The sequence below is a fragment of the Microtus ochrogaster genome, linkage group LG3 (assembly GCF_000317375.1).
Source record: "Microtus ochrogaster isolate Prairie Vole_2 linkage group LG3, MicOch1.0, whole genome shotgun sequence".
NCBI classification, from domain to species: domain Eukaryota; kingdom Metazoa; phylum Chordata; class Mammalia; order Rodentia; family Cricetidae; genus Microtus; species Microtus ochrogaster.
The window spans coordinates 42,261,523-42,281,274 of NC_022029.1; the positions used below are offsets into that span (position 1 = coordinate 42,261,523).

The 19,752-nt window shown below is 42.3% G+C and overlaps 1 protein-coding gene across 1 annotated transcript in view; it reads right to left on the bottom strand.

The window, feature by feature from the left end:
• Positions 1 to 9,028: 9,028 nt before the first annotated feature.
• The window catches only part of Znrf2 (zinc and ring finger 2), a 37,897-nt gene continuing 27,173 nt past the window's right edge, over positions 9,029 to 19,752 (bottom strand). Inside the window, exon 5 of the mRNA XM_013351364.2 lies at positions 9,029 to 19,122. The gene's annotated coding sequence lies outside the window, so the exon portion shown is untranslated. The remainder of the gene's footprint in view (positions 19,123 to 19,752) is intronic.

Here is a 19,752-nt window from a genome sequence, read left to right on the forward strand (position 1 = left end):
TTTATTTGTTTATTTCTTATTTATTTAATGGTATGACTGTCTATACCCTTTTCTCCTTTTTTTCCCTTAAGCCTATGCACATTGGTGAACACACTATAACCTGTTTAGAGGTTTTATTTTTTCATCTGACCCTGCTTTACTCCATATCTATCACCCTTTCTGTCTGCACGAGCAAAACCTTAAATCCACCATGTGGCAAGTGAGGGAAGGAGGAAGAAGAAGGACTAGAGAAGGAAGTGGGAGGGGCATGTCTTATGTCTATAAGGAGTTTTTGGTGCTGAGTAAGGTGAAGTCATAAGACTGAACTCAGTGAAGGAACAACATAATCGGACACTGCACTTGAGGTCTTCCTAGTCTACAGAGCAAGTTCCAGGACGACTAGGGTTATGAAGGGAAACCCTGTCTTGAAAAACAAAATACAAAACAACAATAAAATACCACCATTACTGTGGTAGTTTGAATGTAATTGGCCCCAGTAAGCTCATAGGGAGTGGCACTATTAGGAGGTGTAGCTTTGTCGCAGTGGGTATTGCCTTGTTGGAGGAAGTGCGTCACTGTGGGGGTGGGCTTTGAGATTTCCTATGCTCAGGGATGTGGAAATGTAAAATGAAATAAACCCTTATTTCCACAGGCTGGTTTTGGTCATTGCCTTAGTTAGGGTTTTATTGCTAGCTTGATCCATCAGCTTTAGATAAGAATGTTCATCCAGTCTTATGTAAAGACATTTACAAAACATGGAGGAGTTACTCAACCATAGCATTGTTAATTACTTATTATTAAATATAATTATAAAATATTAACAATATCTAATATTATGGCACAATTATGAATTGGAATACTATGCAAAAATGACAAATGGGATGAAAGTGATTCTAACAACTATAAATAAGTCTTCCAAGAATATATATGCACAGAAAAAAGTCAGGAAAAGTATTTACCAAAGAATTAAAAGAAATCAAATTTCTGGCCAGAAGAGAAAGGGGGAAATATAATGAATATTTTTTCTTTGTGACTTACTTACATTTTCAAAGGTCCCTATAACAAATATCCATTATTTTGCAGGAAGAATTTTTTTTTGAAACTAAGGATAAATTATTAAAGCCATTGTCCAGGGTGTTTTTTTTTTTCACCAACTTGACATAGCTAGAATCATCTGGGAAGAAGGAGCCTCAATTGAGAAAATGCCTCCACTATTGTCTTATGGGCAAGCTTGTGAGGCATTTTCTTGATTCATGATTGAAGTGGAAGGGACCAACTCATTGTTGGTGGTGCCACCTCTGGTCAGATAGCCCTGAGTTTTACAAGAAAGTAGGCTGAGCAAGCCAGAAGGATCAATCTAGTAAGCAGCATTCCTCCATGGTCTCTGCATCAGTTCTTTTTTTTTTTTTTTTTTTTTTTTTTTTTTTTTTTTGGTTTTTCGAGACAGGGTTTCTCTGTGGTTTTGGAGCCTGTCCTGGAACTAGCTTTTGTAGACCAGGCTGGTCTCGAACTCACAGAGATCCGCCTGCCTCTGTTGAATGTCCCTTGTGGTGGTTTGAATAGGAATGGCCTACACAGACTCATGTGTTTGAATGCTTGGCCCATAGGGAGGGGCATCATTAAGAGGTGTGGCCTTGTTGGAATAGGTACAGCTTTGTTGGAGGAAGTGCGCCACTGTGGGGGTGGACTCTTGGGTCTCAGATGCTCAAGCTAGTCCTAGTGTGACTTGGTCTCCTTTCTGCTTTCTGTGGATCAAAGTGTAGAGCTCTCAGCTACTTCTCTAGCACCATGTCTGTCTACACGTTACCATGTAGACTATCCAGCTACGATGATAATGGACTAAACCTCTGAACTGTAAGCCAGCCCTGATTAAACGTTTTCCTTTATAAGAGTTGTCATGGTCATAGTGTCTCTTCACAGAAAGAGAAACCCTAAGACACCCTCAATGACGGACTGTGATGTAGAAATGTAAAATGAAATAAACCCTATTTCTACAAGTTGGTTTTGGTCATTGTCTTAGTTAGGATTTTATTGAAGAGATACCATGTCCATTCTTATAAATGAAAACAATTAATTGGGGTAACTTGCTTACAGTTTCAGAGGTTCAGACCATTATCACTATGGCAGGGAGCATGGTGGTGTGCAGACATTGTGTGCAGACGTTATGCCAGAGTAGTAGCTGAGGGTCCTACATCTTGTAGGCAACATGAAGTCAACTGAAACACTGGGTGGAATCAAGAGCATAGGAAATCTCAAAGCCCACACCCACAGTGATGCACTTCCTCCAACAAGGCCACACCTCTTAATAGTGCCACTCCCCGAGTTTACAGAGGCCAATTACATTCAAACTATCACGGTATTGGCGGTATTTTATTGTTGTTTTGTATTTTGTTTTTCAAGACAGGGTTTCTCTTCATAGCTCTGGCCGTCCTGGAATTTGCTCTGTAGACTAGGAAGACCTCAAACTCAGAGATCTGCCTGCCTATGCCTCCCTAGTTAATCCTGGGGTTAAAGGTACGCATCCTGCTGGTTATGGTGTTTTATCACAGCAATAGAAACCGTTCCTTAGTTTTACCTTAAAAAGATTTACCTTGTGTGCTCCATCTCCTTTCTGTGATAATCACCAAGCCAGTAACTGTCATGTGAGCAACTCCCTTTCTAGAAGGAACTGCTGACACTTAGTAATAATGCCTTACAGTGTTAAAGTGAGCAAATTTAATTCTTCTGAATGGTTTCTACCAACATTCTCTTTCTTTTTCTTTCTCCCACTCCCTCCCACCTCCTCTGTGTGTGTGTATGTGATGCCAGAGGTGGTGTAGAGGCCCGAGGTTAACCTTGGGACACATTCCTCAAGAGCAATCAACCTTGTTTTCGGCTGGGGTCTTTCATTGGCTTGACTTTCCTATTGGGCTAGTCTGGCTGGCCAGCAAGCTCCAGGGATCCACTTGTCTCTGCCTTCCTAGCACTGGGAGGCACACCCAGTTTTTCATGTGTGCTTTGGGTGCAGAACCCAGTTCCTCTTGCTTCTGTGGCAAGCACTTGTGACCTCAGCAACAGCTTAGCTCCTTTTCTTTCTTGAAGACCATAGCTCTCTAAGTTTATGCATTTCCTTTCACTTTGAGATTCTCAAATATCCCAAGACAGAAAACACTTTGTGTGGGTAAGAACAGAGGATAGAAATAGAAACCTATTTGGTGGCCACGAGTAGAAGAGCGAGTGACCAAACCTGGGGTTGTCTATGGCCCTCTGGCAGATGCTGTCATTTCTAGAACAGGTCAGCTCTCGTTGTCCTTTAGTGTGTCCAACCACCTCATCCCTAGTGGGATACAAAGACAACAGTCATACCTTTTCGAGTCCCTCAGTTCTCAAAATGGGTTGGAGCAGCAAAACTCCCTCCCTCCCTCTGGCATCTCATCTGGGTGGCTGCAGTATGATGGCAGCTGGGGAGAGTCATCTAGAAGCTTCCTCCATCCACTGCCTGGTGACCAGCCTGTCTCAAGTACAAAGCTAGGAACCATGGAGCTTCTCCAGAGACAGGCAAAGGTGCACCCAGGGTTCACGTGTGTGGACACTTTCCCAGGTGGTAAGGCTATTTAAGAAGATTTTTGAACTTTTGGGATTCGGAGCCTGATTGGTGAAAACAGACCAACAGTCTGCTCGTTAGCTTCCTGCCTACTCTGATAAACCATGTTATGATCCTACTGGCACCTTCCGAGCTACTCTGCTTGGCCACTTTCGGAAGCCATGAGCCCAAAGCAATCTTTCTTTCTTTCTTTTTTGTTTATTTATTTATTTTTTTGAAACAAGGTTTCTTTGTAGCTTTGGTGCCTGTCCTGGAGCTAGCTCTTGTAGATCAGGCTGGCCTCAAACTCACAGAGATCTACCTTTCCTCTGCCTCCCGAGTGCTGGGATTAAAGGCGTGTGCCACCACTGCCCGGCAGGAATCTTTCTTAAGTTGTATCCATCATTCGGTCAGGTATTTTGCCAGAGCAGCGAGGAAAGCCACTTCCCTGAGCCTAGAGGTTTCCACTCAGCCTTTGGAAGCAGACTGTTCCCAAGGTCCTGGGCACATCTGCCCTTTCCCTGTGTGACAGCTTGGCTTCCTGTGCTCCAGTGGGGCATCCCATTATGTCTCACTGTTCACGGCTGTGGTGGTTTGAATACGATGTTGTTCCACCCCTCCCCCATAGTATCGGGCATTGGAATAATTGGTCCCCAATTTTTTGGGGCTGTTTGGTAAGGAGAACCTATGTCACTCAGGGTGGGTCTTGAAGCTTAAAAGGTTCACTCTGCTTTCCGCCTGTGATTCTGATGGAAACTCTCAAGCTTCCAGCTTCAGCCACCATGCCTACCTGCTGCTACCTCTCCCCTATATGATGGAGCCCAAGTAAACCCATCCTCTGTAAGTAACTGGGTCACACATTTTTATCACCGTGACACAAAAAGAACTCAAATAACTGGCATCAAAACCAAAAGAAGACAGAGCATCTGGTGCTAGGCAGTCCCTAGACTCAGGCCCTGCCAGCCTTGACCTTCTATACCTCCACTGCAAACTCATTTCTGAGGCAGGAGTTCTGACCCTCGTAGGTTTGCCTTCAGCTGTAGCTTCCAGAGACCTGCAATCGGGGGGCAAACCACTTCACCTCTCCATTTCTTCACTCCAGGCTTTGCTCTGGGCAACTGTGAAGATTAAATAACTCTGCTTAGCATGACAGTCCACACACAAGAGCCACCACGGTATGAGCATCACTTCATGACTACCAAATCCTGATACAAGCACATCAAAAGACTGGTTACGTAGCTTCCATAAGAGTGTTATTTTTGTCACTCTGTGGTCAACCTATGTGTCATACACCAGATAACTCCAGTTTTCTATTGAATTACTTCCTTCTATTGAAGAGTCTGAGTGATGTGTGTATGTTCTGTGTGGACAGGCACTTATGTACAGGTGGGTGGAGGCCAGAAGTTGATTCAATCACTCTCTGCCTTACTTTTAGAGATGGATCGACTCACTGAACTTTAAGCTTATCGATTCTTCCAGGTTGTCTGCAGACCGTGAGCTCCCAGGATTTGCCTGTTTCCACCTCCACCTCTACAGTACTGGGAGACATAAACACAGGTTGCCATGGCTGGCTTTTTATGTGGGTGCTGCTTCATCTTGTACAGCAGGTATTTTTACCAACTTGACCGTCTCCCCAGTTCTGACTTCAGATATTGTTGGATTGTTAGTTTCTTGACTCAGTGGGAATCAAAAAGCTTAAGGAGTTTATTTCCCCCAAAACAAAAATGCACTTGTGATACTCATTTCTCAGTATTGCATGCAATAAAAACTTCTGTAGTTTTCAAAGTTATAGATGGATTAAATATTTAGATGTTTTTCAAATGAGCTAAATATAGAAGTACTAGGAGAAAACAGAGGTAAACATGTCCGCAAGTTGAGATGTATAAAAATCTTTTTTAAGTATAACCACAAAGGCCAAAAAAACATTGGCAGCATTCCGGTCTGGGCCCGGCAGAGAGATGCCTACTAAGAAGGCTAGTTAATAAGGTGCTATCTGAGAATGCACCATTAACATTCGTAAGTGGGTCCATGGGACAGGCTTGAAGAACTGTACACTTCAGGCATAGAGCGCAGTAGTAGGCCACTTGTTTAATATGTGAGGGTACTCCCACTGCCAAAGGAACAGCTAGTGTCTAGGACAACACCAAGGAGCCAAGACAGCCATCAACAACTCAGTATCAGCGAAGGAGGCTCAGCTGAGGTTTCTACCTGCATTATTGCTGTCACTTGATAAGTATAAAAATGTGTCTTAATGCTTACAAACTAACTTTCACACAAAGCTAAAAAGTTTGAGCCAGGTGGTGGTGGCGCACTTTTAATCCCAGTACTTGGGAGGCAGAGGCAGACAGATCTCTGTGAGTTCAAGGCCAGCTTGGTCTACAGAGCTAGTTCCAGGACAGGCAGAGCTATGTATCGAGATGTTGTCTTGACAAACAAAAACAAATGAACAACCCCCCAGGTCTGAGCTTCAATGCATACCACAAATATATAGTTATTAAAACCATGTGGTATTGGCATTAGAACAGACATATAGCAATGGAAAACATTATGAGCTTAGGAAGAAAATACACGTTTAGTCATTCTCGACCAGATGCAAGACACTGTACAGGGAAAGACTATAACGATGTTGGGACACTGGTTGTTAACATACCACAGAATGAAGCTAGGTTTCTACAACTCACATAGAAACTAATCCCGGGTATAGAAAAAAACCTAAGTGTAAGAGGGAAAATGATAAAAAAAAAATTGGGAGAAAACACAGATATAAATCTTTATGACATAGTTTAGGCAGTAGTTTTTTAGATACACTTGAAGCTCAAGCAGCCAAGAAAGAAAATAGATAAATCGTACTTTATCAAAAGCAAGGCTGCCAAGGTTGAAGTAGTGGAGAGACAACCCTCAGGATGGCAGAAACCATTTGCACACCATATATCTGCCTATAGGCTAGTAGGCAGAACTCAGGAAAACTAATTTTAAGATGAGCAAAGGATCTAGGCAATTCTCTGGAAGTACAAGTGGCCAATAAGCATATGAAAAGACAAACAGCAACGCAACAGAATCTTTACGGAAAGGTCAACCACAGGCAAGCACTCCCCACCTCATGGCTCCTGGGAAGCCATGAACTGTGAAACTGTGAAATGGTACAGACAAAAAGCTTGGCCATTTTCAGACATCTCACCAGAATTACCACATGGTCCCGCAATTCTGAGGTTTAGACCCGAAGGAATTAAACCTGTGTTCACACTAATGCAAATGGCAACATTATTCAGAATCACCAAAGTGGAAACTCCTGAGGGAATTTAGTCCAAGAGCCAACTGTATGGAACAGCTTGGTCCAACGGGCGTGGTCTTCTCTGGGGAAACGTGACCCCACAAGGGGGAGGGTCACAGCGCAGGATCCCTTGGACTGAGGAGGGCCTGCGGAGGCACGGCTTGGGAACTTCCCCAGACCTTCCCTATCGCCACTGGGAACTAGAGGAAGACCAGTTCCGTGGAGGGAGGCATTGTAGCCTTGATCGGTATTTTGAGTATACTCTTTTGATTTGTTCACAAATCTGACTTGATCACCGAGTTTCCTCCATCAATACCATTCTTGATCTCCAGCTGGTGGTACTATTTTGAGGGTTGTGAGGCATAGCACGGCATTGAGGGAGGGAAGTCTGTGATCAAGTCAATCAGTAAAGAATCCCACCCCTACCCTCCCCCACCCCCGGGTTTTATCAGGTCACTTATCTCCAGAAAAGACCACACCTATTGGACCAACTAGCCCCATACAACTGGCTACTGGACTGAATTCCCTCAACAGGAAACACCAGAGGCTATCAAGAGAAAAAAACTATCCATAGGACATAAAGAATTCATGATAGCACACAGATGAACCTTGAAAACATGATGGCTAAGTGAAAGGAACAAGATACAGGAGGCCACATGCTGTCTGATTCCATTGATGAAATGTCTAGAACAGGCAGAGACAGAAAGTAGGTCACTGATAGTTCCTGGGGCACAGGGGAAGGGGTTGGTGAGAGTTAAAGAACACATTCTTCCTGGAGTGACAGAAACAGCTGCCTGAGTGTGTGCAGACCAAACACGTGGCCTGCACACCTGCAGACAGCAAGTTTGATGCTGTGAAGAATGTGGTATAGGAATTCCCTCTGTCTATGTGTTGTTTTCATTGGTTAATAAAGGAACTGCTTTGGGCCTATAGCAGAGCTGTAGGGGAACAGAGCTAGGTGGGGAAAACAAAATGGAATGCTGGGAGGAAGAAGGCAGAGTCAGGGGTAGACGCTATGGAGCCACCACTGCCAGAGTCAGACATACCGGAACTTTGCTGGTAAGCCACAACCCCGTGGTGATATACAGATTAATAGAAATGGGTTAAATTAAGATGTAAGAGTTAGCCAATAAGAAACTAGAGATAATGGGCTAAGCAGTGAATTAATTAATACAGTTTCTGTGTGATTGAGTTTAGAGCAGCCAGGTGGGTGGGAACCAAACAAGCAGCCCCCTCCCTCCAAGAACTACTGAAAGAACACAGAGCAATCAAGACAATGACAAATTAACATGGGCACAAAAGACCACAGGGGCTAAAATAACAAAGGGGACCAGAAAAGGGTGGAGAGAGAGAGACAGAGATATTTTTTTAATGAAGTTATCTGGAACAGGCTAGAGTGTCATATGGAGGAACACAAACCATAAACCTCTTCGTCATAAGGTGCTCACATGATTTCAGCTCTATCACAGATTATTTTTTATACACACATATTTTTTTTTACGAGCTACAGAGAAAAACCTGTGACTATGTATTAGGCAAGAATTTCTTAGGACAGAAAGGCTGGAAGACAGGAAGAGAACACACTAACAAACTGACGTGAAAACAGAACATTTTCAGAGGTAAGCCATAGACAAACATTTACAAAATCCTACCAGCTAGCAGACAGATAAAATGTGGCAGAGTCATACACATTATACTGTTGACTGGATGAAGAACGGCTAATAAGAACTAAGCATGGGTGAGGGATAAGGTGCAAAACATCAAATGCAAGAGCACACTGGAGTAGACTGACACGGGCTAGGTAACCAGAAATGCAGACCTGCAGAGTGTGATGGTCAGAGGAGCTTCTGGTGGGGAACAGTAGACAGAGAATGACTGATAAAGCATTTTTCTTTTTTCTTCCTTCCTTCCTTTTCTCCTTTCTTTTCTTTTCTTTCTTTTCTTTCTTTCTTTCTTTCTTTCTTTCTTTCTTTCTTTCTTTCTTTCTTTCTTTCTTTCTTTCTTTCTTTCTTTCTTTCAGAAAAGACCTCATGCAGCACAGGCCTCAAATTTATTATACAGATCAGGCTGGCCCTGAACTACTGATTTCCCTGCTTCCACCTCTTGAACGTCAGATTACAGGCGTGTACCAATGAGTGTGGCACTGGTGGGAAGTGAAACACAACACTTTGCGACAATCTGCAACATCTTATGACATAAACACCACACAACTCGGCAATTTTACCACCAATATTTATTGAAGAAAAATGAAGTTATATGTTCACACACATTGTATATAAATGTTCATAATAACCCAAACTAAAAACAGCTGAGGTCCACACCAATAGGATAACAGCATCTTCATGTAACAGAACACGACTCTCTGAAGAAAACGGACTCAAGTAACAAGATGGATGCTTTTCACAGAGCCACGCTGAGTGAAACCACACACAAATAAAATACTGATTTCACTGAGTACACAGCAACGCAGAGCAGACAGCGGCGGCTTGGGCTGAGCAGACGGATGGGAGGTTACTCAAGGGACATGAGGTCACACTGAGGATGGATGAGTGGTCTCTATTTTGGTTGCAGAGAAAGCCATGGAGGTGCATTTCTGTCCAATCCCTTAGGTGCTATTCCCCAAGGGGGTTTCTGTTATATGTAAAATTTTAAGTGACTAAAGCTGCTCTGAAAAAGAACTAGTCTGACCAGGACACCATTGTTCTTGCTGAGGAAATGGAGCTACCACGTCTGCCTGGCATCTGCAGTGCACACACTGGCTCTCAGTAGCACAACAGTTTGGTATGTGAGACCACTGTCCTGGGCAACAGCCCTCCCTTACTCCTTCCAAGACCTGAGGACACATGCCTACTCAAGAACAGTGTTTCAAACCTGTATCTTTCTGAGATGGTCTAGTTAGGTAGCTTTAGCTACTCTGGTATTTACCATGGAGCCCATGTTAGCCTCAAAGTCACAGCAAGCCTTCCGTCTTCAATTCTTGAGTGTTGGAATTATAGGCACGTGTCCAGTTTATTCTTATGGTTGATCTATTTTATTCCCAACCTTTTTGTTATAAAGAGCAAATATCAGCTCCCTGTCTGTCCCCTATCAGCACAGCTTCACACGCTCCTCTGTAGGAATAAGCTGAAGGCTTATTCTGTGACTAACACAGGCTGGGGCAGCTTTTTCTGTCTCGTTGGAATGCAACATTTGTTTTAGGGAACAGGGTCTTGTGTAGCCCACGCTGGTCTCTGGCTATGTAAAAAGGGTGACCTTAAACTACTGATCCTCCTGCCTCCAATCCTAAGTGCTGGGATTAGGTGTGTGCTACTAGGCCAGCTAGCGGTACTATTTTTAACTGCTATCTATGGTCCTTGTTCCTGGTAACTTCTTGTGTTCTGGGTGCTTCTGGGAACTCTGACTCACGAGGGTCACTGATTCAGGGCCAAGAGAGAGATGTCAGTGCTCAGTCTTGAGGGTCAAAGCTGAGTTTATTAAACATAAAGAAGATAAAAGCCTGCAAGTCAGAGGACTTTTGCTCTGGAGGTAAAAAAGGTTTTAGGAACCTACTAAACTTGGCTGTGCAAAATCAATGTCGGAGCCCTGGCAAGTCACTTATTCCTTACCACAGGGGGAGGATTTATAACATCACCAAGAACAGCTTCTCAACATTCATCAAGAGATGCTGACTTAATAGGAAGAGCCGAAGAAGAGATGTCAAGACCTGGCTGCACAGGTCTGAGGTCTCTTGAACCCATTCCAGAGTATGGATACCCAATAGAACCACACTGCAAAGATTAGCCTAGAGCCCATGTGGTAAGGCTGAGGCCTTAACAGATTTAAAGAGCTGCCCCCACATTCCCTGTTGCCTCTCGAGTCAATCTTAATGCTTGGCCACATTCTGAGAAATTACTGACTCACAGGCATCAAAAGGCACAAACATTTAACATGCCTCTCCCAGGGCACAGTTCAATCTGAAGGAACTCCCTTCAGCTGGACACTGGAGCACAAGACCCTTTGGCAATCTGGGCAGTGGCCTCAATAATATTTAGACTTCACTACTTCTAGACTGCTCCCCACACTAGGTCGTGAAGTCTGTTTTGCAAATGAGTATTTTGTGGATGAGCTTAACAGCATCAAGCATGAACATGGTAAAGTCAACTACAATGGCCAGGAATATGGCCAAGTAGAACTTGAGAGGTGATACATCTAAAAGGAGCTCATGAACAACTCTGGTTCATCAGACCTCACAAACCCTTCAGCTCCTGTGCAGGAGAACAAGCTAATCGAAGCCTGAATAGAATCATCAAAAGCTGCAGCCACATTGAAGGCCAGAGTTGTCTGTGAATATACACAAAACGCCTAATTTTGCAAAGGGTTTTCAAGCTCTTTTTGCTGAAGTTGACACTATTTCCATCGAGTCCCAATACAGAGCAAGAGCTGCTCACGTGCAGCTGCTAAACAAATAAGGTCAAGGTCTTATCAAGCCTTCAGAACTATCCAGGCACAAACAGTCAGAAAACATTCCTGAGGAAGAGTTGTCTGAACCTGGACTTTCCAGGACAACAACCACTGGTCACTTAACTGCTGAGCACTGAAAACAGAGTTGGTTCCAAATAGATCTCAGAGATGGAAAACAAAATAGAAAACCAAAGACCTAGTTACGTATCAGTTGGGGACTTTTTGTCAAATTGATTACATGGCAAGATGGATCTGCATGTCTGAATACTCTAGGGCAGTCTATGGTTGTGTTCTAACAACAGATGAACTGTACGTCATCCTTGGTGTACAGAACCTGGATATCTGGGTGGTGATTAGACTTACACTTCTTTGGAGAGTTTCAGTACCAGCCTGTTGTAGACCAGGCTGGTCTCAAACTCATTCGCCTCTGCCTCCTGAGTGCCGAGACTGAAGGTGTGTGTGACCACACCTGACCTAACACTAAACATCTCGGGCATTAACGAGCTACCAAGGACTCATGATATGCAACTGTTTATTTTCCTAAAGTTGTTTTACACTATGGCCAACACTATGTTCCGGTCACTCAGCTCCCAAAGGACCAAGTAAATCAGGAATAGTAAAAAGTCAAATTTATTTTATTGGGAAGGTACTTTTTGGTTATAGTCTGTCTGACTCCCGTAACATAGTTAGTTCAAGAGCTCACAAAATATTATTAGGAGTAAAGCACTATTTGACAAAATTTTAAGTTTTATATTAGCATTAGGTATTGCAGACATTTTTTTAAAAAAAGCATTTTATGTGAAATATATAAACTTAGGGGATTTTGTCATCTTGGGATATATCTCTCAGGATACATACCACTGTTTCACAGGTCTGGTCTGTGATTTCCTGTCCTCTGAAGAGTAATCTGTTGTGGTGTTGCCATGGATGCGCTTAACAGCTAGATCATCAGCAGGCTGCCTCCTTGACCTGTATGGCTGCTGCTCCTCCAAGACTTCACCAGTCAAAGACCATGAAACAGCAACCTGTAGCCTTCTGGTCCTTCTACAGAGCACAACCCAATCTGTCTTTAAGAGCAATCATCACCAGGATATAGATGTGTACAAGAACCCAAACCAAGTTGTACCTTTGTTTTTCATTGTCAAGATCTAAAGTCAGGCACAATGGAAAGGAACCCAAGACAAAACTCTCAAGAGTGTTTCAGGGCACAGGTTGGCACTCACTAAGCAAGGGTCAGAGCAACAGGAGCTAAGGCAATGGGGCTTCAAGAGAGGTCCAACTTAGCCAAGCTAGAGTGCTAAGTAACTCCGTGCCCCTCACTCTAGAGTTAGTGCTGGCAATGTTTGAAGCCCTAAGGTACCGTGACCCTGAAGCAACTGCCAGTATTCGTGTATGGCTTTGTTCTCAAACCTCTATCCAGTCCTCCACCTCAATTCATTTTCATACGTACGTTCCTTATGTATGGCTCTTTAGGATATTCCTGGCAGAATCGGATTTTCCCAGGTACTGTCAACCTTTCGCGATACACAAAAACAAGGAGTTGTCCCACCAGCTCTCTATGCCTCTCTGCAAGGAGGAGACTGAGGTGAGTCAACTTTCCTTCCTAAGTCTCAGTCCTCTTTACTTCCCGCTCATCTTTCGAGTTACTTTAGATTTCTAATAGGCCTTTCTGCCTCCAGTCTCCCTTCTCCAATCTGGAATGTAAACAAGGCTGTCTTTTTCCTGCTGAAAGTCCTCTACCGCAGCTAGACACACACACACACACACACACACACACACACACACACACACACACACACACACACACACACTGCATGAGCTGCTGTTTGCTTGCCTCCCTAGATAGAGTGAAGGCTGATTTTCTCATTTTCTGTCTACTGTACACTTCTCTTTACCCACTTTCTCCAGAGCCCGGCCATCTATCTATTCTTAAAGACCTAATCATGCGCTCATCTCTTCTGAGTCGTATTACATTGTAATATGTCTGCTACAGCTCATTACTTACTCTCCAGTGTGCAACAGTAATTTAAATTAAGCTCCCAGGGGCCAGCTGACTTTCATTACTATGTTCCTAGTTCCAAGAAGCATGGAATCAAAATCCTTAATGTAAAGTTGTTCAAACAGCACTTTCACCAAATGATGAGAATGGAAATCAGAACCCACAATGCTCTGTTAATCCATGGCTTCTTTCAAAACACAAGTTAAGATCTCAGATGTTACCATGATACTTCATGATAAATGTATTATAAAAATCATAAATGGGTACAAATGTTTTTGTTTAGTAATCAACATTTATGTATATTACTGACTTGGAATACATATACCTTCTTATTAATACAGGAGTCCTGATATCAGAAGACCAAGGCAAGGCACAGAGAATAAAACCCATGGCCAGAGATGCCCAAGACTAGGAGGTCCAGCCCCAAAGCCTAGTTTCTTAATTGGTTCACTACAGAACCCAATGTTGTTTATATCTTAAAAATTGCTTCCAAAAATAAAGGCAAATTGTGAAACAAACGAAGTCTACAAAGTGTGGCTCCATACCCACAGTGCACCCTTCCCAACAGGGCTCCCGCTGCATTTCCATGGTAACTGTAAAGGTTTAGATCAGGTATTCCAGAGGACACCTTTACCTACAGTCATGGGAAAACACATGCCTTTGTCCATTACCATAAGCTTATGAGAAATTTTGATACTTTTAGATCTAGCTTTGCTATTATGGGTAATAAAATAGAGGCCTAACATCAATTACGGCATGGCAACTTTTCAGCATTCAGATGTTCTATTGCAATGCACTGTCAACTTAAAGACAATAGGTAGGACACAACAACTTCCCTTCAGAGCACTCTTGATTTTCTACTTCCAAAGAGCAGGAGAGTTTAACAAGATCATTTGGAAATTTTATTTATTAAAATATCAATGATGAGCTGTTCCGTTTCTGTTGAGATCACACTAATACAGGCTGTTCCTAATACATTTTCTCTAGTTCCAGGGCCTTATTTAACAAGAAGAATAAAATACTTTCTGATAGAGGAAATCAAGAGGTATTATAGAAAAGTTGGGGAACCTGGAGCAAATCAATGGAGACAAATATTGTGATTTTCAACCAAAGAAACCCGCATGACAAGTCACCTGCAGAGACATACAGCAACTGCTAATCAGTGCCACCAAGTCCGATGCTCTGTCATTTCTTCCCAGACCAATGTCTCCTGAGTGTACTATGTACAAGCAAACACTCTAACAAGACTACAATCAAACTTTGAGACAAGCTCTCATTTTGTAGTTCAGGCTGATCTCAAATACCATGTAGCCCAAGCTGGCTTCAAACCTGTGATCCTCGCCTCTGCCTCAACCTCTCATGCATACCAGATACGCACGTGGTTGACAAATGAAGGAAACATTTCTGGCGCCAGTTACAGCTGACAATAGGCAAGCAGTTGTGAAGTTTCCCAAACAAATGATCGGTACATGTCAACTCCAACATACTAAATCAGAAATGTCTCTTCAGTGACAGGAGAATATCACTTATGTCTGTCCAATCTTGAGATCCTCATGGGCCAGAGACAGAGCTAAGAAACATAGAATGCCAATAAATGGTACAGTATCACATTCTTCATTTGTGGGGATGCTAGTTCATGCCAACTGCTCTTTGCTTCTCCATAAACAAAGAGACCAAAACAAAATTAAACAATCTTATTTTCAGCCACTGGTCAAGAAATTAGAGTTTGGACATCTATATAACCAACCTGTGAGGTCAATGACAGTGCATATTCAACTGACTAATTTGTGCATATTCAACTGACTAAATATTAACATTTCTTAAGGTGTTCAAGGCCTTTTAAGTTCTAAAAGAAAGTCCACAGACTTAGGAGATGAGGAATTTCCCACTTAAGATAGAGAACTCTTTGATTTATTTATTTATTTTTCTATTTCCTAGTTTAAGCACATTTACGGAATATGGTAAAGAGTATTAGTTGGGTACGTTATCACCAAAAGTGCCTTATCAACGGTTTCAGGAGTGCATCACTACCAGGAGTGTGGAGCAGCAACCATTCAGATTCAGCAGAAGTGAGGAGAAAAGAGTGGGCAGTGAAACAGGTAAGGTCACTGCAGTCATACCATACAGCTAAGAAAATATTACAAGTGACATATTTTAGGAAAAGGAAGAGAATGGGCTCCAAAGTACTGGCATGCTAAGAGTTTTAAAGTTAAAATATCTGTACAGTGATTGACAAGGGGCATTTCACACTTCATCTCTTGCTGCCAGTGAATGCCGAATTTACACCAGGGTAAACCAAACCCACAGGAAAATGGCTGAAGGCGCCAGAGCGCCTAGAACCAGCAAATGGCACTGCTGGCAAGAGCACCATTTGCCTCTAGCTAACTTTGTGCACCCTGACAATTGGCTCTGGTTTAGATGGAAACCTCCTCTGTGAAGCATAAGGCTATCTGGTCAAAAGGCCAATGCGCAGTGTGGCTATCAGTCAGGTTACAGACACAACTCCTCTCCAACTGTGAGAGTTCGAGCTCTGCTCACCATTGGCTCCCTGCTGGGGCCATCCTCGTACTTCACTCAGGTCAGTACAGGAAAGCAGGTACTATTTACATTGACTCCACCATCCCTTTCACTGAAAGGAACATGCCTATGTCTTGCTGTAACATATTAAAATGATTGCTTTTGTTTGTTTGTTTGTTTTTGAGACAGGCTAGTCTAGAACTCACTATGCAGCCCAGGCCAGCCTGGACCTCATGGTAATCCTGTTTCCTGAGCACGGCGGGTCTCTGAAACCTCACCACACCCAGACTTAGAACCACAGTGTGACATAAGGTCTGAACAGGCACTGCCGTTCCCGAGTGCTCAAGCAGGTGGAAACAGCTTTGTTGTGCGCGCTGCAGCTCTGCTCAGGATTGTCCTTGTTATTCTGGGCTGCATTCTAGTGTCTAAAGGGGTGGAAACCGAGTTATTATGTAACAAAGAATGCAGAAGACTTGCACTGGAGAGCCCAACTCTGTACACTCCGGTCAACATGACTTTACACTGTGGCTTCTGTTGTCACCTAACACAAGTCAGGCAGACAGCACTGCTTACTAACAATCAGAAACACTCTTCTTAAAACAATCATGCAGTCTGATTGGTAGCTTGGTTTGAAAATCATTATGTCTATTGCTCTAGAGAGGGCCAACTACAGTGAATGGATTTCTAAAGAGAACAGTGCTTCTCTTAAATATCTTGGTGAAGAGGAAATGAAAAGCCAGGTTAAAGGAGAAAAAAAAATGGCAATAGATTCACTATGGACAAAGTGGCGCTAGAGAAACCCAAGCATGTGCCTCCTTCTCCATACACATGTGACCTTATCCGAGGAGCATTTACAAAGACTCTAGAAGGGGATGATTGGCTGGGTAAGTGAGGCCCCCAGTTTTGATTCCATCTCCATAGTATTTGCTATCAGTAGTTAGCTAATAGCAGTTAGTTAGCTAATAGTTAGCTAATAGTAGTTAGCTAATAGTATCAGGTCGGATAGCTAACATAATTTTATGACTGATACTACTCAGTGTCCGCACACAGACTGATAAATATTATAAGCAATGCTATATAAAGTCTCATGTACAGAACATTCCTAGAACAGGAACTTTGAACAGAAACTGGAATATCTGAGCTCCTCTCTTTTCTTCTATTTCTAAATTGATCTTTATAGGAAATCATTGCAAACAAAATTTAAAGTAAAAATGCTAATTTTATAAAATATGAGAAATAAAAAGGCTGTTTCAGTAAACGCTACCCAGACAAGCATAGTCCGTCTGTCCTCGACAGGGCAGCACTGCGCTCTGACCTCACGGTACTTGGAGGCAGCAGCCAAGGCACATGAGCCGTCAGGACCGCAGGAGGACAGTGTGAAGGAAGGGTGAACTGAGGCAAGATGTCCAGGAAGCTGAGCTTGACACAAAGCAGGTCACCTTCCAGGGGATTCTAAATATTAATTACCACAGCTGCTCTCCAAGAAGAGAAGACAGTGGACATAATTCTTACCACAACAATACACCAGTAGTAGAAAGCAAAACAATTATTCACATTCTAAGAGCTTGGGGAAAATCAGAGAGAAGAAGAAAGCTTACAGACTGAAAGATGAAGTGAAATGGATTCAGATTCAGATTTCATATTAACAGAAAAAAAACTTAAGGAAAGAAAATTTCCCCCGAGGGAAGAGTAACTTCCTACAACTGGCTGAAAAAAGGCAGCTACAGAGCTGTGCTGGCAGCTGCCACACTGAGGTTCTGGGTGTCTGACCACTGACCATAACAGCCCATGGCTTAACCGTAGGAAAGCAGTGCAGCTCTTCCCATTATCTGGGAAGACCCCTGCCCTTCTGCCCTTGCCCTTCTGAAAAAGAGGCAGCAGAAGCCACAGGGCTGGGGACAAATGAGAGGTACGAGTAGCAGCATCTGAGAAGCACCCACTTCAACCCCCAGGGCAGCTCAGCAGGGCAGCAGGACTGTGCGGCATGGACTAGATCGGGAGCAACATTCTCCTGAGGAAACCTACTTGTAGTATTCTGATATGTTTTTTAAAAAGACATCCACTGTTGCAGCCTGACAGCACTCTTCCAGTATTCTTAACCATCAGATGTATTTTGGGGGAATATTTATTCACATAATTTTGCTTAATACAGTTCTTTCTACAAAGACTCAATTTAAAAGTATCCACAACATTTTCAATTACAGTAACAACACATTAATAAATTATAAATTAACAAAATCTTTATATTTTCTTAAAAATCATTTATCAAATGCTAACTTCCAGATTATCTGGAAAACTAAAAATGCAAGTTGCTAGAAATCTGGCATCCCAATTATATTCTGATTTTTAAAAGTATATAAAATGTCCCTCAAATTACTACAAGTCCCACTGCAGATGTGTTTATTTCACCCTTTTCATAAGGTATTACATTTACAACTTGCTAAACATTTTACCAAACATGGGAAAACTGCCTGGCAATGCAAAGCACAATGAAGTAGTTACACGAAAGGAAGAAAAGACCCCTGTTAGGACAGTCACTGCAGCCCCAGCATGAAGACCTGCAAATCTAGACTTTTCAAAGTTGCATAGCTGCAAGATGGTCACTGCTAACAAGCTATTGTGCAGTTTTATTTCAAAAGAAACAATGTATTTCAGAAACTGCAATTCAGCAGACAGTTCTACATTTAATTAAGTAAAATGTAATTATGTAACTTGATTTACTCTTTGGATGGCATTTTTATAATATTAAACCTTTAATTCAAACTACTAGCATATTTAGCTTTCCTACCCAGAAGTCTATGTTTCACACATGGGTGGGGGGGGGAGGAAGAACTTAAGATTATCCTCTCCATTCACAGAATATTATACTGTTTTGATTACATTTCTTGGTTTCACATTGAAGAGTTTGTAAAAACTAAATTGGATGGTTTTCAAGTTAAGAACAGGTGAATGCAAAAACATTATGCTGGGGAAAATATGAAGTCCCCAAACTAAAAACAAACAGACAAACAAACAAAACAAATACAATAAAACAGCAGCTCTACAGAACTTAATAAAAAGTAAATCAACTTTGAAATTAGTTAACTTTGGCGTCCAAATACAAAATGTTTATCAGTATCATCTACGCAGTGACTAGTACAGGATGTGCAGCATTTTCAAAGTCCCTGTGTGTCCCTTATATGCAAGTTTGGTGCACTCAAGTTCTGTGGTTCCCATCCATCTCTGGAGCACTCAGTGTCACAGAACTCAGATCCTGGGCTGAGTAAGCCTGCAGTTTTCATTTTTTTTTTTTTTTCCAGAGACAGATCTTCAAATCTTCCAGATTTCTCAAGCATCTTGAAAAGACAAGAAAACCTGCATAAAAATAAATTATTCTAAGTCATGGTCAATGTAGTGATGAGGCGAGCAGACCTGCTTTTCATCCCACCCAGCTAACTTTACACCTGAAATAACAACACACAAATTGTATTCATTTAAACACTGCCTGGCCCATTATCTCCACTCCCTTATTGGCTAACTATCACATATTGATCTAACCCATTTCTAATATCTGTATTGCCACTTGACTGTGGCTTACCAGCATGAGTCTAACCAGCGTCTGTCTTGGAGAGGAGTGTCATGGTGTCTGTCTGACTCTGCTTTCTTCCTCCCAGCATTCTGTTCTGTCTATTCCACCTATCTAAGCTACTGTCCTATCAAAGGTCAAGGCAGTCTCTTTATTTGACCAATGAAAGTAACACATAGACAGAAGACCCACCTACATCACTTCTCCCTTCTGTTTAAACAAAAAAGAAAGGCTTTACAGTTATAATATTTATATCTATTTTATCTTTTATCATAACCAAACAGGTCAATATGGTAACGATAACAGAAATACAGCACCCATTCTACCACTAAGAGAGCTTTATTACTGTCACCTTTCATACTACCATTTTACTACTTCAGAAATTTATAAAGTTATTATTCTGTACAACAAACCAAGAA